Here is a 27,281-nt window from a genome sequence, read left to right as displayed (position 1 = left end):
CGGCAAAAAAGCTGGAACTGGCCCTGGGCAGTCCTTTCCTTATGAAGTACAGAGGTAGCTCAGTGCTGAGGAAGGGATTACAGTCTCTGCCTGCTGAGTCTGCTGCTGTTTAAGACTCAGTCTCCATGCTTCAAGATCCACACAACAGTTAATCTTAACTGGGTAACCTCATTGCTGAGTGTGATCTATCTGTTGCTGACAACACCAGTATTGCACAGTTTAGTGTGTCCTTGAAGTGTTTCTTCTGGACGCTTCATATGTGGTTGCCCACTTTCAGTTCACTAAACAGCAACTGCTTTGGCATTCTGGTGTTGTCCATTCTCAACACACAACCAACCCAACGTAAATGTGATGCGATAAGCACGGCTTCAGTCCCTGTGGAGTGACTACATTCCAGAACCCCGTTATTGGTAACTTTATCCTGCTCTTTGATGCAGAGTATGGCAGGCAGATGTCATAAATGGAACTTATCTGAAAGCTTAATGTGATGCCAGGTCCAGGTCTCACACCTATACAACAAGTTGAACAGCACAACTGCTTAATAGACTTTTAATTTGGTTTGAAGCTTAATGCCATGTTGCTGCCAGTCTCTGCCTGATATCTGCCAAATGGTGAACTGGCTTTGTGTTACAACTTGTCAGCTCCTTGTCTATAGTAACATCATTTGAGAATATACTACCAAGACAGCAGAAGTCTGTAACAGAATTCAGCTGTTGTTGCTGAGGGTGACTTTTGGTTTCATGTAGGGTTTCTCTGGTGCAGGTTGATACGTGACCTCTGTCTTTTTTAGATTGATTGTTGGACCATATCTTTCTGCAGGGTCTACAAATCTGTCTGTAATCAATTGTCTCTCTTCTAGAGTATGTGCCTCTAGAACACAGTCAGCAGCATATGGCAGTTTATGAACAATTACCTTGAAGACCTTGGTGACCTTCTCTAGTCAGAACCTTTCTAGCAATGGAGAGTAATAAAATACCAAAATAGTTATCACAGTTCGACTTTCCATCTTTCCTTTTGTATATGGTGACAATGGTGTCTTTGAAATCTTGAGATATGTCTTCACTACTCCTTATATGAGATATAGTCCATGTAGTTGCCTCAGAATGATCTCACCTCCATACTCAAATATTTCTGCAGGTATGCCATCAGATCCAGGAGCCCTGCAGTTCTTCATGGCACTGATTGCAGCATTGACTTCATCTAGTGCCTCGTTTGTGATGTTGGTCGGTATGGGAAAAAGATCACTGAAATGCTGTCGCCACCTCTGAAGGATTTCTCCTTTGTCAGTGACTATTGTTAGGCTGTCCACACTCTTCAAAGGCACTGTAGTGGTATGTGTAGAACCATATACAACTTTCAATGCAGCATAGAAGTCTTAGGTCTCATGACAGTCATCATAGCCCTGGATGTCATCTACTTTCGCATTCCACCATTGATTCTGCATGTCTCCTGTATGTTATAACTGTGCCTACAAGGACATGGAATACAAGAATTTGCCAGTGCATCTCATGTATTTTCAGATACCTGCCCTCAACACAACACTCTTCTCCCCAAAGCATTAAACACGGTATTTTAAAGGGAAGACTGTACCATGAATATTCATGCCATTATAACTTTTAAAATATTATTATACATCTCTTCCCTAATATCTATTGTCTTTTTTGCTGCTTTGACCACCACTGTGCATTGTGAGATGTTCTCATTGAGCTTTCCTGAGTGCTTATAGTTACTTTATAACCCATCAATATAGACAAGTAATTCAAATTGTTCCTTCCAGTTATAAGGGAGCTTCCAGAGGGATAGTTTGGGAATTTTTCAGATCAGAGTGGGATTATCTGATATTAAAGTACCACGTTGTCAGCAGGTGTTGAATATTTTCATACCTGTCATTGGCCTTCCTAGAGCTGGTGCAGACTTACATTTTGTTATTGTAATTACTTAGATTGACATGTTGCTATTATAATTTATCAAGGTCATGCAGTCTCTATAAGATCTGTGGAAACTGTTGCTAGATTGCTGTGACTTCATTAAAGCTCCACCGAGGGAAACCAAAATAGAGTCTGTTACACTGCTGACTGATCTATAAGTAATTTTTAAAAGCATTTGTGAAAATAAGCATTATTTAAGCCACTATTATATTCAAATCCAACTATCAGGAATGATAATGGAAATTCCAACATAATCAATGTGGTGCTACCTATGCCTCTGTTAAACTCATACAGAAAAGAATGCATGCATGGAAAAATACTCATGGTGATATGCAGAAAGAGCATTTACAGCATGTCCACTCTTAAATGACTACATGTTTGAACATGCACAATGGTGTTTTCATAGTCAGAAAAAACTGTAATGGTGCCTTCTGGTATTTGGTTCCAGATAGGGCATATATTAATATTTTTATCTGCTTTAAACTGTATATGGCAATTGGGCTACTAGAAATGATGAGGGGGAAAATTGAACCTGTGAAGGTTGACCCTGTATCTCAAATTTAGGGTATGTGAACACAGCTAAAGCTGTGGGTATAGGCTAGCCTACCTGAGGACTTAAATACAGCTAGTGTGGGTAATAGAGCAGTGAAGACAGCTCAGTCTAGGCTTCCGCACAGTTAGTACAAGCCCAGTGCAGACGCTAGGTACATACTTGGCTCATTAGCTGGCACTGACCCTATATCTCAGCAGAGGGCAAGCAGGTTCTCCTCAACTGATTGAAGAAGGATTTCCTGGCTGATAGCTTGGACATAAACTTGCTAAGGAGGAGAGATGGTGAGGGCAGGAAATCCCCCATCCCATCTCAGTCAGGGGAAAAGGGTTGAAGAGACTTTTTTGTGTTACTTGTGTGACAAATAACAAATATGTTGTCTTTCTGGAAACCCATTCTTGACCCCCTCTCTTTCTTTCTCTCTCTCTCTCAGTGTAGCAGAAGTTGAATCAGCCTTTACTAATCTCTCATTTAAAAGGCTGGTGTTATATTAACCTGATGGTTATATAATACAAAGTCAAAGAGAGATTTAAAAAAAAACTGAAAGAGGAAACTGGATAAAGAAATAAAGCATATTCAGTTATCCTCCATTAATACACAACACAGGGATATGAAACTCGTATTGCAAGTTTAGTTGATAAATGAAAGATCAGAACCAGCAGGGTATGAACAAAATAGGTTCTGAGTAACTGTGGAACAGAAGAATTCCAGGAACTGCAAGAGTGACAAGGATAATGATTAAGCAAGGAATTTATCTTGCCAATATATTCAAAACAGACAGAGATGCCTATGCTGATATAAATCTTGCTTAAAGAACTATTTTTAATGGCAAGATATGATAAGTGCTTCTGCTGTTACAGTTGTATGTACAATCTTAGAGCAATGGCAGCTAGGATGTGTGTTCAATAAATTGCAGAGATTCACACCTCCCTTGGACTATTACATTAATTTCTACCTAGAAGACTTAAGCAACTTGAAGAGAATTCAGAGAAGACTAACAAAAATTATGAGGAAGATGGAAAATTTCCCTGATGATAATATGTATTAAGCTGTGATATAGTCAAAAGAAGTGATAGATGCCAAATCACTTGGGCACTTAAAACGAGGCTGAAAAATCATTAGAAAATGTGCTGTCGTTTACACTCTTGAACAGGAGGGAGAATGACTGGTTGATCTAGTACAGTGGTTTTCAACCTGTGGTTCACAGATCCGGGGTTGTCCATAGACTGTCTAATATTTCCAAAGGGGTCCACACCTCCATTTGAAACTTTTAGGAGTCTTCAAATGAAAAAAAGTTGAAAACCTCTGATCTACTAGGTTTTTCCCATCTGTAACTTCTAGGATATAATTCTGAATTTCAATCTTTCTTGGAGCCATATTGTATTCTTCAGTGGGCAGGCACAATGGCCTGTGAGTCCCCAGAGAGTGCAGCCACAGCACCAACTTTGAAGAAAATGCAGAACATGCTCCCTCTTCAAGAGGCCAGTGTTACTGTCTAGTGCACAGTGGGAGATGGACCATGGTCTGACACTCTTCAGAGAGGCAAGTGCTATTACAGATATTAACCTCACACCATACTTACACTGCAAATGTAAGTCTTCTATACCTCCACTCCCTCACAATCTTTGTTCACTTACAGATTCATAGATTGTAATGCCACAAGGCACCACTTTGATAATTTAATCTGATCTCCTGCATAAAAGAGGCTATAGATTTCATTTAGTGATTCCTGCATCTTGACTTTTCTTATTATACCTTTCTCAACTCATGATATTGCAAGAAAATCAAATTTCACCCATTTCCATCAAAATTGAAGAGCCTCAATAGAAGATGCCGCTGGCTAATAACCACTTGTACACCATCTATGGATTTGCTAAGGAAATTCCTCCTCAGGCAAGTTATGTACATTAAAGAAGCTGCCCCTCCCATTAAGAAATCCTAGGGCCCTTCCCTTATGGCAGCTGATCTCTCTTGGTCCAATTTTTAAAAAGCAAGGCCTCTCTTCTCATCTATAGATAATGAGCTTCCAATTATGTATGACACATCACAATCATCTTAGCAGGAAAAACATTTTTGGGTGTATAAAGTTTTTTTGTGTGTGGTGTATTTTGTTTGTTTCTTTTGATCAGTTAGGTAAGGTTTTTATTACAGGGATTCTACAGCTGTTAAGGGACAGATTTTTGATAAACTTGTTCATGCCAAGTAGCATCTTAACCCTTAAAGTCAGTGGGACTGCTTGTGGAATAAGTTGTTTCTCACCATCAGTAAAGCTAGCAGAATCTGTCCCTAGACCTTTAGCAAGAAATATAGTTTCTCTTGTCTTGATCCCATGCCTGCTGTACAAGTTCTCCCTATACTTTTGACTATATTGTGCCAAAATTACACTATTTTCCACAAACCAGGGATTACTAGTAGCTGCTGGTCAATTTGGAGTAATCTCCACAGTACATTTTATGAAGAATTTCTGGACCAATTTGCCCATCCCCATACTGAAAGATATGAAGTGTAAAGCCTGTATCATAGATACATATTCAGAGTTAGGTACCAAAACTCAGTCAATTTAGCTCTAAGAGTATTACACAATTGTATGCGCTTAAGTTTTGTCCTCAGAGTTCTGTCTTGCTTTCCCTTCATTATGAATCAGAGCTACAGAAAGTAAGAACTGAAACATTTGTAAATATTCTTTAAAATATACGAAGCCATTTAAGAAGTCCCATTTTTGCTGTGGTCAAAATAGATGATTTCTGAAATTCACACTGAAAGCAGGAAAAAGGTTAAATTACAACTAATCAAACCTGTAAACTGTTTACATTAGCTGATTTACTATTTAGATTATGTGTTTTGGGTTTTGTTTTTTTTTATTGCTTGGAATCTGATCTGCCTATAAACAACTCATGAATTCTGGTGCCACACAACATCTGAAAAACACATCTGTTTCCTTAATCAGAATAATAATCTGAATCTGTAAAATTAAAAGTAATGAACAACTTCCTTGCTAACCTATCAATTAGGAATATTTTATTCATTATTCTTTTCCTGTTTTTCACTTAGATGAAACTCTCCCACTGAGACCAATGGGAATTTTGACTGAATGAGGGCTGCAGGAGAATTCCCTTTATTTTGCTATTATATTAAAGGAAAATTGACAACCTCAAACTTGAGCTACTTGAAAAAGGCTTTGTCTACACTGGACTTCCGTAGGTAAAATTTTTGTCATCAAGGTGTGAAACACTGGCCCCACTTCCCTCCCCGCCCCAAGCAACAAAAGTTTTACCGACGAAAAGCACCAGTGTGAACAGTGCTTTGTCAACAGGAGAGCTCTCCTGCCGACAAAGCTACTGCTGCTCGCCGGGGCTACATGTTTTTTGTCGGCGGGAGAGCTCTCTCCCGTCAACAACCAGCGGCTGCACTGTGCGCCTTTTAGTGGCATGGCTGTAGCAGCACAGCTCTGTCACTAAACGGTGTGTAATGTAGACATAGCCTAAGGCCCTCCGCTGCAAGCTGCTACATGCAGGCAGAGCCCTGTGTCTGCATAGAGTCCCATGTTCTGCACTGGCTCAGGGATCAGCCAGCACCTAGCAGTTTGCAGGATAGGGACCTATTAAAGTTATTTTAAATAAATCCATTATTCCATCATCAAAATGTTAAAAATAAAATAACACTGATATGTTGGACACACAAGGAGCATTACCAAAAGCACTCAGCATTTGCCTGATTGGGAGTTTTGCCACCAATTTCAATGGGAACAGAGCTAAAGCCAATGCTGAGCTCTTCCGATAAATTCCACTTACAATAAAACTCTCCCACGACAAAAAATAACAAAAGGAATATAGAGCAGCACACCCCATTATCTGGGCTGTATTGACATTATCATTTAAGGGGTGCACAGAGAAATACCCAAAAAAGTCATGCTGATTTTGAGCTCGCTTTGAAACATAGGGAACAAAATCGAAGTTTCTCACATGGAAAAGAACTAAACTCTGTCCACTGACTATTGAGAGCTTTGGAGTAGTTTTTCATTTGGAAGGGGAGAGAAATATTAGTTCCAAATTTCCAAGTGCTTATCACAAACATCAGTGGATTTTTAAGTTAAAAAACAAATAAACAAAAAAAATCACAACCTTTATAGTGACCTGTGACAGGGTGTGGATACCCCGCACTAGCCAAGACAGGGTTAAACCCACATTAGGGACAGCGGAAGTCCTGCCCCCTAGGCTGGACCAGACATGCGCCAGATGCTGTAGCAGTATAAATGGAGGAAGCCCAGATCATTCGGGGCTGGATGCCAGAGGGGAAGGACTAGTGCTGGGAGCACCCACTGAGGACCGGCTTCGGCCTCTGGCTGCAGAGACTGGAGGCCCCAAGGGCAGACTTAGACCCCTGCAACCAATGGAGCCCCAGGAAGTGACCTGTGCAGTGGAGTCTGGAGACCCCAAAGCCTCATGGACTGCCACACCAGAGACAACGGACAACTGTAGGAAGTGACCCGGTGTGGGTGACGGAGTGGTATCTCCCACCCAGGTAAGCTGAGCATCTTTCAGTGGGATTCCCCGCTGAGCCAGTGGTGGACCTCTCCGCCACTGCTAGGGCCCTGCTCCCCCTTTGCTGGCAGCTGCTCAGGTACTGGCCGCTAGGCCACACTGCCTTGCCCCAAGGGCTGCTCTATGGACTCTGTCTGCTAGGCCACGCTGACCTGGGCACCAGGGCTATTACTTTTGCTCTGGTCCGTAGGCCCCAGGGTGGTGAGGTCGGAGATGGACAAGCAGACTTAATGACATTGTCCACGTACCCCCTGCACCCTCCTTTCAGGATGGGGTGTACATACACCACATGACTATTTTGGAACGTAAAAATGAGTAAAAAACAGAAATGCTGTATTTAAAAAACTATATTCTTAGGTGTGTCTTATTAGTGAATTGGTGGGTGGAAAAAGATTATTAACTGCATTTTTTTTATACAAAATGAGATGAGACTATGAATGTATTTGTTTTTGTATATGAGAAGTTGTATTACCCTGTTCTAATGGGCTAATTGGGGAGGTTATTTGCTTAATTCCATGTTGGTGTGGTTAGTGGTCAAGTTTGAAAAGAGAAAATCCTCCTAAAATAGGAGAACTCTCTTCAGATATTTATAGATCAGGGTAATCATCTGGGACAGAGTCCCTAAAAAGGGGTGTTCTCCTGTACCATATCCTGACCCACTATTACGACAGACTCCCCCTGTTCTACCAATTGTGAGTCAGTGGACCTCTGCCAGGCTATTCCAGTCAGTGGACCTCTGCCAGGCTATTCCTTTTTCTTCTTTTTACCTCTGCATTCTTTTTTACAGCAGCCTGCAAAGCCCAGAGATCTACTTTGCCAATTAGACATTAGGGAACATCTTTCCATGTTGCTAAGGAGATTTTTGTGTGTGTATGTGTGTGCAGCAAAAATGTGGGGAATGCTGGGCTTCAAAGAGAAACTGTATCTAGATAGGGTATTGCAATGTAGGACAGCTCATGATGACTATAAAACTCCTGCATTTAAAAGGCATTGGACTCTCATTTTCAGATGAATGGAATGACTGTAGATTATTACTCAGGATTTATCCAGATGAAGTAATTTTCACCCCGGGGAATAAAGTTTTCTTATTTCAGTTGATTTCTTAAATATCCTTCCTCGTTTAAAAAACAAACAAACTTTGAATCTGGTCTCTTCAAGACTCTGTTTCTAACAAACCTCAGTAGGCATACGAAAAAGTAAATCAGTATTTTCTTCTTATATTGATTTTCCACTTATAGTAAGTGCAAGGATTCTGTCTTCCTAAAAATGAAGGATCAAAGTAATCATATTTCCTTACAATATTTTCCCCATGGAATCATTTCACCTATGGAAAACAGCATAGCCTATAATGTTTAAAATCAACTTGAGGGTATACTCCAAACTTTGAACACTGCATTCTTGAATATTTGAAATGATTTAGCACTTGGCAGCTGTATCTTGCTGTGTACTTATATGCGTAATACATTTAAAAGACTGAGGTTCTGGTTCAAAACCTCCCACCTGGATAGGAAGCAAAAGACAAGGTTGGCAATGCGTCCCTGGATCTTGACAAGTTAGACTAGGAGGTGTTTGTTCCTCAAGGCAATTTCCTCAAGGACAAGTGAGAATGGAAATAAAAATAATCACAGACACCTTTCACCCCTGTGTAAGTAAGCACAGCTAGAGCGACAGAGCTGCACTGCAGGGCCTCAAGGACGGCTAGTAAAACTGTCTATCTGGGCATACATGTATGGAAATGATTAAGTTGAATTGCAATTTTCCCAATAATTATATGAAGGATCAGTGTACAGGTGACAGCATTACTCTAGTAAAGGTACATTCCATTACAACTAAACAGCAGGAAAGCGAGCCTCCTACAAACAATGATTTAATGGGCTCAAAAGACAGAGTGAGAACTTTCTTTGTAAAGAAAGACATAATCCCTAACCCTCCAATAGCACAGAAATAACTTCTACAGACCTCAGTACATTCCAGCTGATATTGAATTGCCTAAAAAGCTCAACAAGTCATTATTAGAATATTATCCCAGAAAAGATGACTGTACAAAGTGCCCCAAGATAATTCTTTAGAACGGAAGAAGAGATGAGTCTCAAGTGCTTCCCTTTCCTGATTCATGATTAAATTTCCCCAAACTGTTTAATGGGTACTCTTTGATATTTGGTGCACAAAAACATTAGTATTAGACTGCAAGATAACAATCAGCAATCTTTTATCCTAACACTTAAAAGGCACCCTTTCAGACAGCTGTGCTTTTCACAAACTGAGCTTAAAATGTGATTATAACACTTCCATTTGGCACGAGTCCTGTAAGATGCCAAGAGATGGTGGCTCTCGAAAAAGGCAAGTGATTGGGGATCTTTGCATGAAGCTTACTATGATGGCCTCCATTTTTTCTTATATCTGGATTCAAGAACCCACAACAATTTTTTTTTTATTGAAAGTATATGAGATTGGTCAAAAATTAACTTAAGCCTAAACACCAACAGCAACCCCCTCCCCCCCACCCCAGCACTTAAAATGTCCTAAATGCTGCAGCTGACCTAATGTTCTATGACACTGAATGAGGAAAGAGGCAATCCTAGACAGCCAGGATGGAAACTATATTGGACTTTGTTGATGAATGCAAAAAACTTGATTTCTATCGAGAAGCAAATATGCTCCCTACAGCTTCTGCATTCTTTGAGTGCCCTTAAGACTAGCTCCATGGATCAGATTTTAAAAGGTATTTAGGTGCATAAAGGTGCAAATAGATGCCTTAGTAGGATTTACAAAAGCTCCTAAAGAAATTAGGTGCTGAACTCCCATTAAAATCAATGGAAGTTAGTCACCTAACCTGCTTAGCTGTGATCCATCCCCTGTTGCCCATTCCCAGCTTCTGGCAAACAGAGGCTAGGGACACCATCCCTGCCCATCCTCGTTAATAGCCATTAATGGACCTATCCTCCATGAACTTATTTAGTTCTTTTTTGAATCCTGTTATAGTCTTGGCCTTCACAACGAGTTGCACAGGTTGACTGTGCGTTGTGTGAAAAAATAATTCCTTTTGTTTGTTTTAAACCTGCTGCCTATTAATTTGATTTGGTGACCCCGAGTTCTTGTGTTATGAGAGAGAGTAAATAACACTTCCATATTTACTTTCCCCACACTAGTCATGATTTCATCAACTCTATCATACCCCCCCCTTAATCGTCTCTTTTCCAAGCTGAAAAGTCCCAGTCTTATTAATCTCTCCTCATATGGCAGCAATTCCATACCCCTAATCATTTTTGTTGCCCCTTTCTGAACCTTTTCCAATTCCAACATATCTTTTTTGAGATGAGGTGACCACATCTGCATGCAGTATTCAAGATGTGGGTGTGCCATGGATTTATATAGAGGCAATATGATATTTTCGGACTTATTATCTATCCCTTTCCTAATGATTCCCAACATTCTGTTCACTTTTTTGACTGCTGCTGCACATCGAGTGGATGTTTTCAGAGAACTGTCCAGAATGACTCCAAAATCTCTAAATTAGCTGTTACCACTCAAGAAAGACCCCATCATTTTATATGTATAGTTGGAATTATCTTTTCCAATGTGCATTACTTTGCATTTATCAACATTGAATTTCATCTGCCATTTTGTTACCCAGTCACCCAGTTTTGTGAGATCCTTTTATAGCTCTTCGCAGTCTGCTTGGGACTTAACTATTTTGAGTAGTTTTGTAACATCTGCAAATTTTGCCACCTCTCTGTTTACCCCTTTTTCCAGATCTAAGTGCACTTAGAGCAAACAAACTAATCCAATTTAACATCCCCATGTAGGCATGCTCTTACGGTGAGATGCTGCAGTATTTCTACTGATGCTTTTGTAAATTCTAGTGGATGCTTATCTGTATCTTTAGGTGCCTAAATACCTTTGAAAATCTGGCCTGTGACAGCACACTACAACAGACCAAGTGGGAGGTGGCAAAGGCAAGGTCTGCAAGAGATATGGCCCTGGTCACCTTATCAGATGCAAACCAAGAAAAAAACTATTTTGGCCATAGATATGGAATACAGGAGCTGTTGGAGAGCAAAAAGTACTTGCAAAATATAAACCTCTTGGACAAAGGGCATTTGAGCCTCCTCAACAGGCATAGGTATCCCCACCCCATTTCAGTTGTCTTCCTTATCCTACTGGTATCATCTCTCTCTCATCTGGAATAAGCTTCAGACAATTTGCTCTTATCTAAATCTTTATTTTGACCACAGGCCCCAGGGAAGCAGATAAGGAGTTGTGCCATACACATACTGATAGCATCACAGTCCATATCATCATAATACTGCAGAAAAGACAGAAGTGTTCAGCAAATATTTCTATTCTGCATTTGGGAGAAAGGTAGATGATGCAGTAATATCAAAGGATGATGATGAAAAGTGTTTCTGTTCCACTAGTACCTCAGGAGGATGTTAAATAGCACCCACTAAAGTTAGACATTTTAAAATCAGCAGGTCCAGATAACTAGAATCCAAGAGTTTTAGAAGAGCTGGCTGAGGATCTCACTGACCCATTAATGTTGATTTTCAGTAAGTCTTGGTATACAGGGGAAGTTCCAGAAGACTAGGAGAGAGCAAGTGTGCCAATATTTGAAAAGAGTAAATGGGATGACCTTGGTAATAGCCCGTGAGCCTGACATTGACCCTGAGCAAGATAATGGAGTGACTGATATAGGACTAGATTTTAAAAATAAGAATCAAAGGAGGGTAATGAAATTAATGCCAATCAGTGAGGGTTTAGGAAAGCAGATCCTGTCAACCTAACTGGATATTTTCTTTTTTTACGCGAATGCAAGTTTGGTTAATAAAGGTAATAGTAATATACTATTCAAAGTTGGTGTAACTTACTTAGACTTCTGTAAGGCATTTGACTTTTTACGGCATGACATTCTGATTAAAAAAACTAGAATGATATAAATTAACATGGAACAAATTAAATGGATTGAAAGCTGGGTAACTGATAGGTCTCAAAATGTAACAGGAAATGGGGAATCATCATTCAGCTGGTGTGTTTCTACTGAGCTGAGGGATTGGTTGTGGGCCCTACTCATATTAACATTTTCATCAATGATCTGGAAGAAAACATAATCATCACTGACAAAGTTTGTAGATGATACAAAAATTGAGGGAGTGGTAAATAAGGATGAGGACAGTTCACTGATACAGAGCCATCTGAATTCCATTGTAATTTGGGCTCAAGCAAATAGTATGCATTTTAATACAGCTAAATGTATACACCTAAGAACAAACAATGTAGGCCATACTTACAGGATGGGGGACTCTATTCTGGAAAGCACTGAAATATTTGGTGGGTGCTGGTGGATAATTAGCTGATCATGAGTTCTCAGTGCGATGTTGTGGTCAAAAGGGATAATGTAATCCTTGAATGCATAAAGGAGATTCTTGAGTAAGAGCAAAGAGGTTATTTTAACTCTGTGTTTGTCATTAGCGTGGCTTCTGCTGGAACAGTGTGTCCAGTTCTGGGGTCCACAATTCAAGAAGAATATTGAGAAATTGGAGAGGGTTCAGAGAAGAGCCACAAGAATGATGAATTAGAAAACATGCCTTATAGTGATAGATCCATGGCACTAAATCTATTTAGTTTCACAAATAGAAGGTTAAGGGGTGACTTGATTGCAGTCACTGACCATTTTTAAAACAAGACTGGATATTTTCTAAAAGATCTGCTCCAGGAATTATTTTGTGGAAGTTCTATGGCCTTTATTGTCAGGAGGTCAGATTGGATGACCACAATGGTTCCTTCTGGCCTTGGAATCTATGAATCTCATTGTTTCCCCCAGAAAACTCTCACACATACAAGGAGATAAGCAATTAAAATAACATTAAGTAATTAAGGCTAGATTGTATGCCTCTTACTCAAGCTGGGGAGCACCTAATACCAAAAGAGCTCCTACTGACAGAATGTGACTGCTTGTGTGAATAAGTGCTAAGGGTTGCTCAGTCTAACATACCATAAATAACGCACTCAGTTCTGTCTGTTATTTCATTAGAATCCAGAGAGAACTAATTTGTATATTTTAAAGTGTAACAAGTTAAGTCATAGCCAGAGTATGGAAGCAGCATTTTGGATGCACAAAAATAGTGCTATAATTTATCAGACTACAGAGTCTCTGGGCCACATATTGCACATGGCCTATAAATTTGCACCTCTGAAATGTGCAATTTTGGGCGATGAAAATGTTTGTGCATCCAAACCTCAGGTTTGTATGTTTAAATCAAAATATTGGGATATGCAAATACTGGTGGACCCAAAACCATGCCAAAAAAATGCAGGCACACCACTTTTTACATGTGTATTTTGGGGCCAATCTGAAGGCATGCCAACCTTATAATTAAACCCTCTGGTCTGTGTAGATGCTTGCCTTCTGCTCTAGTCTCTGCATGCAGAGAATGATGGGGTGATTAATCTGCTTCTCCTATGAGGGCCAACTTGCTATGGTTGCTGGCTCCTGGCTAGATCTGGTGGTTTGAATTACTCTAACTTTAGACCCTAGAGGGGCTGGTACCTTATTTCAAAATAAGTACAAATTCCCATGAGTACTACAAATACTTCAAAAGTCCCATGTAGTTCATGACAAATATGCCCCAAAGTAGCAAACAGAAACAACTTCAACAGCCTGAACCTAGCCCAAAGTCACATAGCAAGTCTGCAGCATACCCAGGAATAGAATTTGGCTCTCCTATTTCTCAGAAACATAGAAACATACCATTTGAAACTCAAGTTGTGAAACATTAGGGTGACATTAAGCACTGGTGATTGGCTGTAAGCTCTAGAGCAGAGCTGGGCAAAAAAAAAATCCCCCCCCCCCCCCCAAATAGTAAATTCACTGAACAATGCATTTTTCAGATCCCTAAAAAGATTTGTATTTGAATTCAGGTCAAATTCTGTGAACAGTTTTGGCCAGAAAAACCCATTTATATATATATATATAATTTTGAAATGTCAAAATGGTTTATTTTGACATTTTTGAAACAGACCATTTTGATGTTTCATTTTGAAAATGTCAATTGGAATGAAATTTCATTTCAGACATTCTGATTGAAATTGACATTTCCCTTAACAAACATCACTTGTTTCAGTTATTTGTTTTGACAAGAAACAAACCAAATTCAGAAATTATTTGAAATAAACTTAAATGGACGGGCAGTGGGGGAGGAGGGGAGGAAGGGGGTCAGTTTGGCCACCGAACTGAAAAATCAGTGAATGGCTCAGCTCTATTCTAGAGGAACCTTCCTTAGAGGTTTTTAAGGTCAGGTTTGACAAAGCCCTGGCTGGGATGATTTAGTTGGGGATTGGTCCTGCTTTGAGCAGGGGTTAGACTAGATGACCTCCCGAGGTCCCGTCCAACCCTGATATTCTATTCTAGATTCTGGAAATAGAAGCCACCAAAACTCTCTCAGAACTGAAAAGGTGGGAGAATTGCAAGGGCAAGAAATACATGTTTCAAGTCATTGGTGAGCTGGGTGGACCAACTTTCCAAGTGAAAAATAGTATTTTTATACCAAAGTGGTTTGCAAGATGTCAGATATTAAAATCTGAGAGTGGTGCCTCAGTCTAAGCAGTGCTTTTTTGTCACTGGTCCAGGACTGAAAACAGCCTTGGTGCTGCTGAAGCTGCTTTAGTACCACACACAAGGTAAACCACCCTCTAAGATCAATTTCTTATTTTGAGAAAGTCAAGTTTATCCGCAATCATCTCTTTTATGATATAAAATACCAAGGATCAACTGTGTCCATACAGATTACAAAGCTGTTATCTAGGCTCTGAAGAAGAATATTTGTTATCTGCTCAGAAATACAAACATTTCTCTCACTCACACACACATACAGAGAAATCACCAGTCTTCGTAACAGATAGCATATGTTCACAGATTCTATTTCTGTGAGTCACACAAAACACCACAGTTACATTTATTACTTTTAATAACTCAGTGTGGCACAGACCACTTGAAAAAGGCAGACTGTGTGAGAACTTTTTATCTTCATCACTATAAGAAAAACAGAATTTAAAGCAAGTGAACTTGGTAGCTTAAAAGCTGGCAATGTGCAAATATATTGTGGAATTTGCAATTCATGGTTTACCTGAGATGATCTTCCACTATTGCCATTTGAGACTGCAAGTGGTTTAGACACCCCTAAATAGGATGCTTTATTTAAATGTATTGGAAAGCTCAACTTACTAGCCCTGTGAATAAAAGTTCAAATACTTTGGGCTTGGCTACACTGGAGAGTTGCAGTGCTGGTCGTGGGTTTACAGCGCTGCAACTTACTCACCATCCACACTTGCAAGGCACATACAGCACTGCATCTCCCTGGCTGCAGCGCTGGCTGTGCTCCTGCTTTGCCTCAGGTATAACTATTGCAGCGCTGGTGATGCAGCGCTGCTCCGCCAGTGTGGCCACCAAAAGCGCTGTTATTGGCCTCCAGAGGTATTTGGAGGTATCCCAGAATGCCTGTTCTCAATCTCGTGTCCTTGCGCCGCAGGTTGGGGGCGAGCTCAGCTCACAGTCCCATGAAAGTGGCTTTTCTCATCCGAAAGTTCTGCAGCCACTGCTCGTCATCCCAGACTTCCATGACGATGTGATCCCACCACTCAGTGCTTGTTTCCCGAGCCCAAAAGCGGCATTCCACGGTGCTGAGCCTTTCTGTGAATGCTACAAGCAATTTAGTGTCATACGCGTCAGGCGACTCGATATCATCATCGTCGGACTCCTCACTGTCACTTTGGAGCTGAAGGAATAGCTCAACTGCCAAACGTGATGTGCTGGCGAGACTCATCAGCATATTTCTCAGCAGCTCGGGCTCCATTTCCCACAGAAATCGCACTGCACAGAAACCGTTGGGAGAGTCACAATGGCGCCAAACGTGGACAGAAAAACAGTGACTGCTGGGATGTGAAGCGATGCATCACGGGGCGTTGGAACAGGAAGCGGAATGACCCGTACCCTTCCGTCCCCTTCCCACAACCCACGGCGCCAAAATGGGACGAGGTGCTCTGTGGGATAGCTGCCCATAATGCACCACTCCCAACAGCGCTGCAAATGTGGCCACACTGCAGCGCTGGTAGCTGTCAGTGTGGCCAAACTCCAGCGCTTTCCCTACACAGCTGTACGAAGACAGCTGTAATGCCCAGTGCTGCACATCTGCAAGTGTAGCCAAGCCCTTTAATACCTTGGGTTTTATTATATTTTGCCCTGGGTGGGTGAAGGGTGATGAGAGGATGCCAGGAATTTTTCACACCCCCTTGCACCTTACACAGAGTTAGGTGCATTCTTGTCAGGGACAACAGCCACTGCTCTGTGCTACTCCTAAAGTGTCTATCCAAAATGGAGTAAAGTGAGGGGCTATGACTGTATCTTCAATCTATGTAGTGGCTAGCAGATATGGCTTGTCACAGAGGGCACGGCCGTGTACACTCAAAAGAGTATTTAATTGGCTCTGCATCATGTGTTCCTTGGAACCTCCTATGAAGAATGTTGTGGGAGTCAGTCAGCCAGATTTCTTTCTAGGGTTTCCTGCTGCAGCTTGGCTCCTCTGATCTTCTTCCAGCTTAAAAACTACACTGTGACCCTTTCTGGTAATTTAGGGGAATACTGCTCAGACAATAAATGCTTGAGAAAGTTCTGTTCTTAAATTCCCCTGTCACCTTTGAATGGTGAAGAGAGATAAGGGATGAGAAAAAACAGAAAAAACAGAATGGATGATCTTGTGGCTAAAACTTAGCACTAGGAGTCTCAAAGCCTGGGCTCCCTTTCTAGATCTTCTACCAGTGGTCTGATTTTTCTTTTTAAGGTGAAACCTGAGGTCTGCATGTAGGTGCCTATTTGTGTGCAAAATATGTATGCAATTATGTATACAAATAGATGATCTATGCACACATTTGCTGTAATTGTACATGAAAAAGTAGGCAAACAAATATATGTTCAAGAATACATGTGACTCATGTATCTCAGATTATAAAAATCTGTCTGTTAATTTCTCTTTGCCTCAGTTTCTTCATCTGTATAATGAAGATGAATCCTAGGCTGTAGGGATGGCAAATACATTAATGCTTGAAATGCAGTTTGAGAACTGCCATATGTGTGATATAAATGCAAAGTAGTCTTATTACTAACCTTCATTTTGGTCAGTGTTGATGTGTTCATATTCCGGCTCATAGATCACCTCCAGTAAGTTTCTGAAGCACACTATCTTGTTTGTTTGAGTCCAACCATTGATCTATATGGTCCTACAATGAAAACAGAACAGAATTATGATTCTTCTGAGCAAAACATAGGGACATAGGCTATTACTTTGGTATAATTTGCGTTGCTAGAGGTATGAATAATCCACACACACCCCGAGCGACATAAATTATACCGACCTAAACACCAGTGTAGTCAGCACTAGGTCTACAGGAGAGCTTCTCCTGTTGACATAGCTACTGCCTCTGGCAGAGGCAGGAGTTACTAAACTGATGGGAGAGCTCTCTCCCCTGGCTTAAAGTGTCTTCACCAGAAGTGCTACAGCTGTAAATAATGTAATGTAGACATAGCCTTAGAGAAGAGCAGGGCAAAAATACAAATGCTTATGCATCCCAGAAGAGGTGCTAACACAAGATATTTGAAAAGATTTCACAGAAAAGCCTGGAGCAGTCTCAAATTTATAATACCAATCAACTTCCAAGGCAAAGATAATATAGATCAGAAGACCAAAAACAATCAATGAATATTCTGGAGGGAAGTGTATAAAGGTTGTGTGATGAAGAGCTAAGAGCTAATATTCTTAAGCAATATAAATGAAACTGCCACATACTGAGAAAAAAATCAGTTCAAATACTAAAAAACTGGATGATTTACTTTTAGTTGTATAAACAAACACACCAAGTTAGTCCTCCAATGTGCAACCTGGAAAGAACAAACTGATGTTGTATAAGGTCAGATCTGGGAAGAAACAACAAGGAAAGTTATTGGTTGGTAACATATTAATAATTTTAAATAATTGGAAAAGCTGGATGCTGAGCTGCTGTAAAACAACATGGTTTCATTAAAGTTCTTCATTCATCTTTAGTCAACTTGGAAAACTAGAGTTTTTAACATCAGACCTTTTGTTATAATGTGTCTTCCAGCTAAGCACATTTAATTACACACTATAAAAATAATATTTGTGACCATATTTATTGCAGAATTTTCTCCATTTGAGAATCCAGTTGCAAAAGTGTGGAATTTTCACAAATGTTTATGTTGTATTTTACTTAATATATTGTCCTTGTTTTTCTGCAGACCTGTACTGATGGATCATGCTGTCAGCTGAGTATCTATCCCTGCACATTTGCTGCAAAGATCAAAAAAAAATTTAACCCATGCTTTCCCCCATACTTCATATTTTGTTCTTCAACAAGATTAACTGTGCCTTATTCTGGCTTTCTGAAAACCAGGCATCTTGGCTGCTTCTTTTTACAGATTAACTTTGATCGTCTCACTAACTGTGGATACTTTATCAGAAGAATAATTAGTGTTCAACTGAAACAGAACAGTCCAACAGCTAATCCTAAAGATCATTACTCTGGAGAATCCTGGGCAATAGTTAAAATAAACAGATTTTTTTTTATTATTTTAAAGCAAGCAAAGATCATGTTAGTCTTGTCAGGTTACTCCATCCAGTAATGTAGTTAAGGATTAGTCATGGGGACCCTGTTGTTCCAGCCAGCCATTGATTATATCTTAGAATGTAATTCACAGCTGTTAAATCTGTCTGGCTAAAGAATATCACTAACAAAATGAACTGTAAGCTAACTGAAAGACAGTAAACTGCAGTAAAGGAGGGGCTGAGGGGGCCTCTGCTGAGGTGGTGAGGCCTGCTGAGGGTGACTGAGGACCCCGGCGGGGTCTGTCCCTCCTGAGGTGAGGTCCCCCAGGCTCCCCCCGTTCCCCTCCCCTCTCCTCCTCTGTCCTCCCCCCCCCCCCCCTCTCCCTCCCTCCATCCTCTCCCCTCCTCTCTCCTCTCTCCTCTCTCTCAGCCAGCTCCTGGAGGTGAGGCTGGGGGGGCTGAGGCTGGCTGGTGAAGCTGGTGAGGGGCCTCAACCAACTTTGAATGCCAGGATTGGAATGTCACAGGGCTGGGAATGCCACACAGGAAAATGAAACAGGGGCCAGGGGGTGGTGGTGACAGGTGGGTGAAAGGGTAGTCAGTCCAGGTGTCCAGTAGTTTTTTTTCTTATATTTTTTTTTGGGTCTTTTCCTTTGATTTTTCACTTTTGCTGTCTGCATTTTGATTTTGGGTACTTGGTGTCCTATCAGGTGAAAGCCCCCAAATATCGTGGGCACAAAATATAAAATCAGGACATCTGGAGCCCTACAAATCTAGCTGGGGCCCCTCCAGGCTGGCTGCTGAGCAGCCCCCCAGCTGCAGCCGCCAGCCATCGGGCAGCATCCGGGGGGATCCTGTGACCTGTCCTGAGCACAGGTCTCTGCATGTGACCTGCTGGGGTGGTGGTGTGCGTGGCGTGGATTTGGGGTGTCATTGGCTGCTGATTTTGCTGCACTTGCCACTCTGCATCCCAAGGGTTTGCTGCTCTACTGCTGCTTCTTGGACCAAGAGGCTGGGGTAGAGCAAAGCCAGCAGCAGGCTGGGGTGTTGCCATTTAGATTGTCATTTAACAACATTTTTTGTAAAATTTTTATTAAACAATTTTAACAAAAAAAAATTAATTTCAAATTATAATCACAATAAAAATCAAAAAAAATTAAAATTCAGAAAATTTAGAAAATGAGAATTATTTTTGGTTGGTTGTTATTAGTGGTAGGGTTTGGTCAGAGACAGGAAAAAAAAAGTGACTGTTTTCCCCAGTTACCTAGCCTGTTACCAATAGCCAACTACTCCTTTAACTTTCCTACCTGGCATATAAAGCGAAGTAATAAGCTTGGTCGGTGCCGGCACGGCAACAAGGCAGTAGGTGCCATGGGGCTGTGTGAGCGGTGGGCGGCAGGGCAGGGGCAGGCTGGGCTCAGCGGCAGCTGGCTCTGGCTGGCCCCTGCTGCTGCCCTTGCCCAGCTGATACTGGCCGGCCCGCCCCCACCAGCTGCTGCTGCTCTGGGCCCAAGGGACCCAGGCCTGGGGCTGGGGCTGAACTGGCAGCTGGCTGCCAAACCACCTGCACCCTCGCTGGTGCTCCATCAGCTCCTCAGCGGCGCAGGGCTGAGGGCGGAGCAGGAGGGTGGCTCAGTCTGCTGCTGGTTCTGCTGGCAGTAGTCACAGCCGGCAGCCCGACTGCTACTCCGGCCGCCGGCTGCCTGCCGCCCGCCCAGAGCCCAGGCCGGCCCCCCTCTGCCTCCTGGCGGCCAGCTCTGGCCAGAACCCCAGGCTGGTAGCGGGCGCTGAGGCTGGGGGATCCTGGGTGGGGGTTGGTGGGGGGAACCCCAGACCGTCAGGAACCCAGACCGGCAGCGGGCTCCCTGGGGCTGGGATCCCAGTCTCCGTCCAGCCACCAGGGTTCAGCCCCTGCCGGTCCGGGTTCACATTACTCTCAGCTGGCAGTGGGCTGAGGGACACAGGACCGACCTCAGATATCAGATAATAATTATTTTTTTATTATATAGATATAGAGAGAGAGACCTTCTACAAACGAAAAATTACTGGCACGAGTGGCACGTAATTACAGTGACCTTTGTGACCCCTTTTTCATTTCTGAACCCCTGGTATAGACTGGAGATATGACTAGTTTTTTATCCTTTTTTTTTTTTTTGCTTTTTTTTTTTTTATAGCAGCAAGCAGCCCAGCCAATTAGCCAGTGTTTTTCGTTTTTTTTCAATTTCTTAATGTTCCATAATAGTATAAACATAGTTAAAATGCAATAAAAAAAAGGCCAGGACTTCCTTGTGGTAAGAAATCTGTACAGAGATGTGAAAATGTCAAATGTCATGGAACTTTTTCTTTTTGATTTATCATTTTATCATATATTTTATCTGTATCATATGTGCTTGCTGCTATTGCTAAAACAAACACACAAAAAAATAAGGCACAAAAAGCTGGCAAAAGCAAGCAGCAAATCCTGTGGCAAATTATAAGCTGAAGCTAGAGATAACGAGGAGAGAGGATAGAGTTATCAGGAGGATGAGGCCCAATTGAGGTGTGTGTGAGGTGTGAGGGAAAAACTGGTTCTGGAGAGCTGTTTGTTCACAGTCTTTGTTTAACCAACCCTTTTGTTTAACCCTGAGCTGATCTCTCTATCTTGCTTTGCTTTCTTGCTGCTCTATACCTGCTCCCTGGAAATGGATCCGAAGAAGTGGGAATTCTCTCCAGCTCTTCACACCACAAAAAAAGCGTCTTCTAGTCTAAGGTGTCACAGGACAGCTGTCTTGCTTTTGCAGAACCAGAAGAACACGGCTACCAACGGCTACTCCTCTGTAACATTTCTGTCTGTAACATTTCTAGATGAGAGAATCTATGATGACTGTGATTTTCACTTTCTTCTTTTCTTTTTACCTAAGTAAGGGTTATATTTTAATACTTTATTTTGTTTGGAACTGGAAAAATTTAAAACTGATTGCAGCCAAAAAAAAAAGATTGCTTTTAATTAAATTAATTAAAAATTTTTTTTTGTTTTCATATATTCAATAAATTTAAAATAAAATTAAACAAAAAAAAAAAATTATATTATTTGCATCATTCTGTCAAATTTTTTTTTTTTCTACTACTTCTTTAGTGCTGTGCTAGTGCTAGCATTACAGCATTGTTAATTATTTAAACTGGTTTTAATGTGAATGTGGCAAGTTTTCCAATACTGTATGCTTATATTTGTGTTGCTTATATTTGTTGATCAGGCACAGGGGCACCAGTTTAATAATCTCGCCTAGGGCACCAGAAATCCTAAGGACGGCCCTGTGCAGTAATGATGAGTGGCAGTTAACAGAATTGAAGAGAGATATTTAGTGAGGTGTTGGTGGTGGTGTGGTGTTAACACTTTCATTAATGATCAGGAAGAGATGAGTAAGAAGAGTGTTAATGAAATTTGAAGAAGATAAATTGGGAGATGCTAAGATCTGAGGACAAATGAATAATGAGAATGGACAATACATTTCCTGCTGGCTAGAAAAATAACAAGATGTGTCTGGCACATTGTCTGAAAGTCTGGGTTTTTGGCAAACCACGCATGGAGTGAATTCCAGAATTGAAGGACCCCAATCGTCTCTATCAAATAGAAATGTGTGTATGTTTAATACTTTGTTATTCTGAATAACTACTTACTAACTATACCTAATTTTTAAATTATTTTGAACCCTGTAAGAAGAATGTTAGCATGGCAAAACTTTGCAGATGAAAATTAAAAGGTAAGTAATGTCTTCAAGAATGCACCCGAGTACATTAAAACAATCCAATTTTGTAGTGGGAACTGTGGTGAGGTCCATATCCTAGAGGAATATTCAGATTCTCTGAGCCAGCCAAAGAGGGTGAAATAGATTTCAAACCACTGCTATAACTTGAAGCTCCAAGAGCGATGATGGATGCAATTCCATTATGAGCCTGTTGATAAATGAGATGTTCTCAATTAAGAACAATTATAATCCCTATCAACTCATCTGCAGGTTCCCCATTATATACCAGCATCGCTCCCTATCTTGTCTAGCTTGACTTTACCAAGCTAGTTTTCATCTGGGATCCTTTCCTGACCAGATACTGGGAAAGCAAAGACTGCAGGATATGAAGTTGAAGAGAAGGAAATGTAATTGACTTTCATCAGCATTATGGATACTGCAGCTATGTATGTTATAAACTATGCTGATATCATGTATTGTGTGGGAATAGTGTTTTGCATGTTGAGAAATGATGGGCTAGATTCTCAGCTAGTTTCTCATTGATTCACTACTTTGACTTCAGCGAAGTTAAGCTAATTTATAACAGCTGAGCATCTCTCCAAAATTCACTATATTATTTACTCTCAGAGGTGTGTGAGTATCTGGATGTGCGAGTTGGGTAATGAGCAGTTTCATGATGTGGTTGGACAGAACAGTATATGGAACATTACTGTCATTTCTGTTTTGTTTGTTGCCAAGTGATTGCCAGGGTGAGGAGTGGCCTAGGCACTCGCAGAACTTGTTCGTGCTTAGCCTGGATGACTGAAATGTTTTTTGACTCATGCCTTTTGAACCACATTTGTGTATAGTATTACGCTCTGCATCTAGATTGTTTGTTCTGCACCTATAATTTCACTCCTCCAGATGTATTCTTGAGTCTTTCCTGCCGTTATTTAAAAAGTTCAGTCTTTTTTTCCAGGCATCCAATACTTAGGCCTGGTATATTGGGGGGGCGGAATCGATCTAAGTTACAAAACTTCAGCTACATGAATAAGGTAGCTGAAGTCGACATACTTATACGTCACAGACATATATTTCAGCTGCAGCATTATGCACACATAGCACACAAACAGTAAATTCCAGCTCCTGTATATAGAACTAGGAAATTGTCAACAACTAAGTGAAGCAATACAGGATGGGGGTAATGAAAAGTTTGTGACAAGGTGACACACACCACTTCCCACCACCTTAATTTTAAGACATTTGCTTGACAGACACTGGAGTCTGAAAGTATTGGCAAAGTGAATAAAAAATAAATAGGGAATTTTAAAAATAAATTATTATTTATAGCATCTACAGGCCCCAATCAAGACTGGGATGCCCTTGAGCATAGGCCCACAGCCACAAAGGTACTTAGGCACCTAAATCCCAGTTTTAGGGTTCACTGTGAGGCAAAAAACTCCCACCCAACCCTGTACGTATCTAAACTCACTTGGCCCCTATGTTTTCAAGATAAACATACTCCAGGTGCCTACATTTCTGCCTCTGTACATGCACACTGCTGTCTCTCTCTAGGCCTTCAGCTGCCTATCTCCCACCTCAACCCCAGTGCAATCCACAAATCAGGAGAAGACAGGCATTTTCCAACCTATGTCACATGCACAGCCCAATCATGTGTGTGTGTTCTGAGTCTGCTCACCAGATTGGGTCTCATTCAACATCAGGAGAAGGAGGTAGTTGCGGTGGTGATGCCTCCCACCATATATAATCTCAAGAGTTAGAGCAGTGGTTCTCAACCAGGGGTCTGGGACCATGATCAGCTTTCAGGGGGTCCACCAAGTAGGGATGGCATTAGACTTGCTGGTGCCCAGGGCAGAAACCCAAAGTCCCACTGCATAGGGCTGAAGGCCGAGCCCTGAGCCCTGCCACCCTGGGCTGAAGCCGAAGCCTGAGCAACTTAGCTTCAAAGGGCCCCCTGTGGCATGGGGCCTCAGGCAATCCCTCTGTTGCTACCCCCTAACACTGCCCCTGGTTTTATATGCAGAAAAACAGTTGTGGCACAGGTGGGCTGGGGAGTTTTTATAGCATGTTGTGGGGAAGGGGGATCAAAAAAGTTGAGAACCCCTGGGTTAGAGCATTCACCTGAGATGTGGGAGATGCAGGTCCAACTCCCTTCTCTGCCTGAGGGGGCAAAGGGGTTTGAATAGGGGTCTCCCACCTCTCAGGAGAGCGTTTCAACCACTGAGATATAGGATATTCTGGTATGGGGCACCCTCACTCTCTTCAGTTGAAGCTGTTCCACTGTGCATAAATAGTCATTGGAGCAGGGGGACTAGTCTAAGGTGCCTATCTCTCTCCCTTCCTTAGAGCCAAGGTGCCTAACTCAGGCTTTGTGGATCACAGTGTTGTTCCTGTGATTTTTTTTTTAAACCTCTACAATTGGTATTGTGCCACTGAACACTGCAAAGCCCAAGACCTTTTTGTGGATCTGGGCCTTTAGAATTTAAACAGAGGACAGAGAGAGGACTATTGCTATTCCCATTTTACAGATGGGAACCAAGACACAGATAGATTAAGTGATTTGCCCAAGGTCACACAGGAAGCAGAGCCAGAAATGAACCCAGAATTCCTGAGTCAGTGCTTTGACCACCTCTCTATACTATTTTGGAATTAGAATTGCAGGGTGGACTTACAGTAGAGCAGTGCAGCTTTTAATGTAGTAAATAAAATGAAATAAGTAGCAGATAACCAGAATGGATACTTATGAATTAATAACATTTTATCAAATCTATCCATCCATCCAGTCAGTATATTTACAGGAGTACAATATTTCTTTTAAAAATAGGGTAAACCTTGTTTCATCCTTTCAAGGGAACAAAAACCTTGGTTGCTTAATGGAGGTGATCTAATAAGGTTGCTCAAGAGCTGTATATTTCTATGAATTAGCTACTTCATGGCTTGGTAAAAGAGAGACCCCATCGATCAGAATATAGGTCTTTCAATAACTGTATCTCCAATAAGCAACTGTTATTCTAACATTCCATCATAACATTGCATTTAGTTTTTAATCACTGGGTCTAAAAAGATAGTCATTGGAATAGAACGGCACATGCTTTGAATCTGTGCTGAGCTGATATTTTTGATAAATGCATTAAGCTAGAATCTTGGCTAGGGCTCTAGCTGTTTTGCATTTTTGAGGAGCTCTAAAGAGGCAACTGAGGATTCACCATGATTGAGGCGAAACCTGTGGTGAGAGTGAGCTGTGATAGCTGACTCTACACCACCCACTCTTTTCCATCTCCACATTAGAGGACAGGGAGGGGAAAGGATAGAGTGCACAGTGATTCTTGACAAGCACAGCAGACCCTGTGGAACCACTGCAGCTAGTGTCACTTTGAGGGGTGCTTCAGCTGCTTTAAGTTATGTCTGTGGAGCCCGTTTCAGCCCCAGCTGGCCCACAATCAGAAGAGAAAAAGTGCTATATCCCCCTGCTCTCCTCAGCATAAACTTGAACTTACAGTAGATAGCAGCAAACGTTTGATTCTATTTCATTATCTAGTTTTACGAACCCATAATGCACCGGATTGAATGTTATTTTTCAAGGTTTTCTAGATGTATTTATATCAGACTACTTTTGTTTATTGTTCTCTAGTTACCTGAAAATGTTTTATAATTAGAAGATATATTGAATAGCACTAAGCTTTTATTTTCAAGGAATAATTTATTTGTTTTTTTCTTTAATACTGTCTCATATAATAAATAGAGTTCTTAATACATCTGTTGCTGTGAAAAACACAGTAGAGTCATTAGGCCAGGTCCTAAACAAGAGCTTCTCCCATTGGTGTAGGTACTTCACCTCCCCAGAAGGCGGCTGACAGGAGAAGAAGCCTTCTCATTGCCATAGTGCTTTCTCCACTGGGGATTAGGTTGGTATTACTATGTTGCTCAGCGGTTCAGATTTTCCAAACCGCTTAGTGACATAGTTATTTTGACATAAATTGGTAGTGTAGACCAAGCCTTGGAAAGCTTCATAAATAAATGCCTGGGGCCTGATTCTCCTCACATTTACACTTTTGTTTTGAACCACTGTAACTGACTCATTACTCTTGCTTTACAGGGGTGTAAGTGAGGCAAAGCAGGCCCATTATATTTAGTGCTGGGCAAAACTTTCATAAAACTTCAAACAGGATTTTGTTGCAGGAGTGGTGGGGAATCCTCTTCCATGTCTTCAGCAGGCTTCCATTTCCACTGAACAGGTGGACCATATCTTTTTATTGGACCAACTAGGGTTGTACTTTTGGAAAGGAGCAGGGTGCAAAATTTTCTTTACCCTACAGGAGCCCTCTTTAGGGGAGCCTAAAATAATCTTTCCTTCCTCTACCCTTACACAGGTGGTGTCAACTGGGCAGAAGAGCTGATTGCAGTGTCTTGTTTCCAGCTCTCTTCCCCGCTCCCTCTACCAGCACTGGCTGGGAAGCTGGCTGCTATGTTGTCTGTCCCCATTATAGGTCTCTGATGACAATAAGGATGTTCAATGCAGACTCTGCTCCTTTAATGGGTGCTATTGTCCGTTTGGGATATCAGTAATGCCGTTCCTGATAACACCAGGCCAACCCCCCAGTCTGGCTGGAGTATATTACAACGATCTGTCACCCACTAACACCCCTTTTTGTTCTCTGACTCTGCAGTCATAGGTGCTAATGGGCCACTCCACCTTGAATGGTCCCTGCTAACTTATGCTAAAGAGTCTGTTCCTTTGTTGCACTTTGCTGTGATGCTGGGAGTACCTGAGCGCTGTGTGGCTGGAAAGCGGGGCTCTTTCACCAGTAGAAACTGGTCCCATAAAAGGTATTACCTCCCCATCCGTCTAGCACACCACTGGCTGGTCATCAAAGCGCAGGCTGGGCACGCAGTCAGGGGCCTGAGTTTGGCTGGCCATGACTTGATCA

At 41.5% G+C, this 27,281-nt stretch overlaps 2 long non-coding RNA genes across 3 annotated transcripts in view; one reads left to right on the top strand and one right to left on the bottom strand.

Moving 5' to 3' along the window:
• Positions 1-3,457, top strand: part of LOC120407334 — a 72,018-nt gene extending 68,561 nt beyond the window's left edge. For both annotated transcript variants that reach the window (XR_005599883.1, XR_005599884.1), the window contains exon 3: positions 1,138-3,457. This is a non-coding gene — a long non-coding RNA (uncharacterized LOC120407334). The remainder of the gene's footprint in view (positions 1-1,137) is intronic.
• LOC120407335 lies at positions 1,161-27,281 on the bottom strand. The gene is made up of 3 exons (XR_005599885.1): positions 27,120-27,281; positions 17,176-17,288; positions 1,161-1,468 (listed from the first exon to the last, which is right to left on the bottom strand). It is a non-coding gene; the product is annotated as an uncharacterized LOC120407335 (long non-coding RNA).

The sequence above is a fragment of the Mauremys reevesii genome, linkage group 6, assembly GCF_016161935.1.
Source record: "Mauremys reevesii isolate NIE-2019 linkage group 6, ASM1616193v1, whole genome shotgun sequence".
NCBI classification, from domain to species: domain Eukaryota; kingdom Metazoa; phylum Chordata; order Testudines; family Geoemydidae; genus Mauremys; species Mauremys reevesii.
The sequence above is the reverse complement of the archived record's forward strand: the minus strand, read 5'-3'. Positions and strand labels throughout refer to the sequence as shown.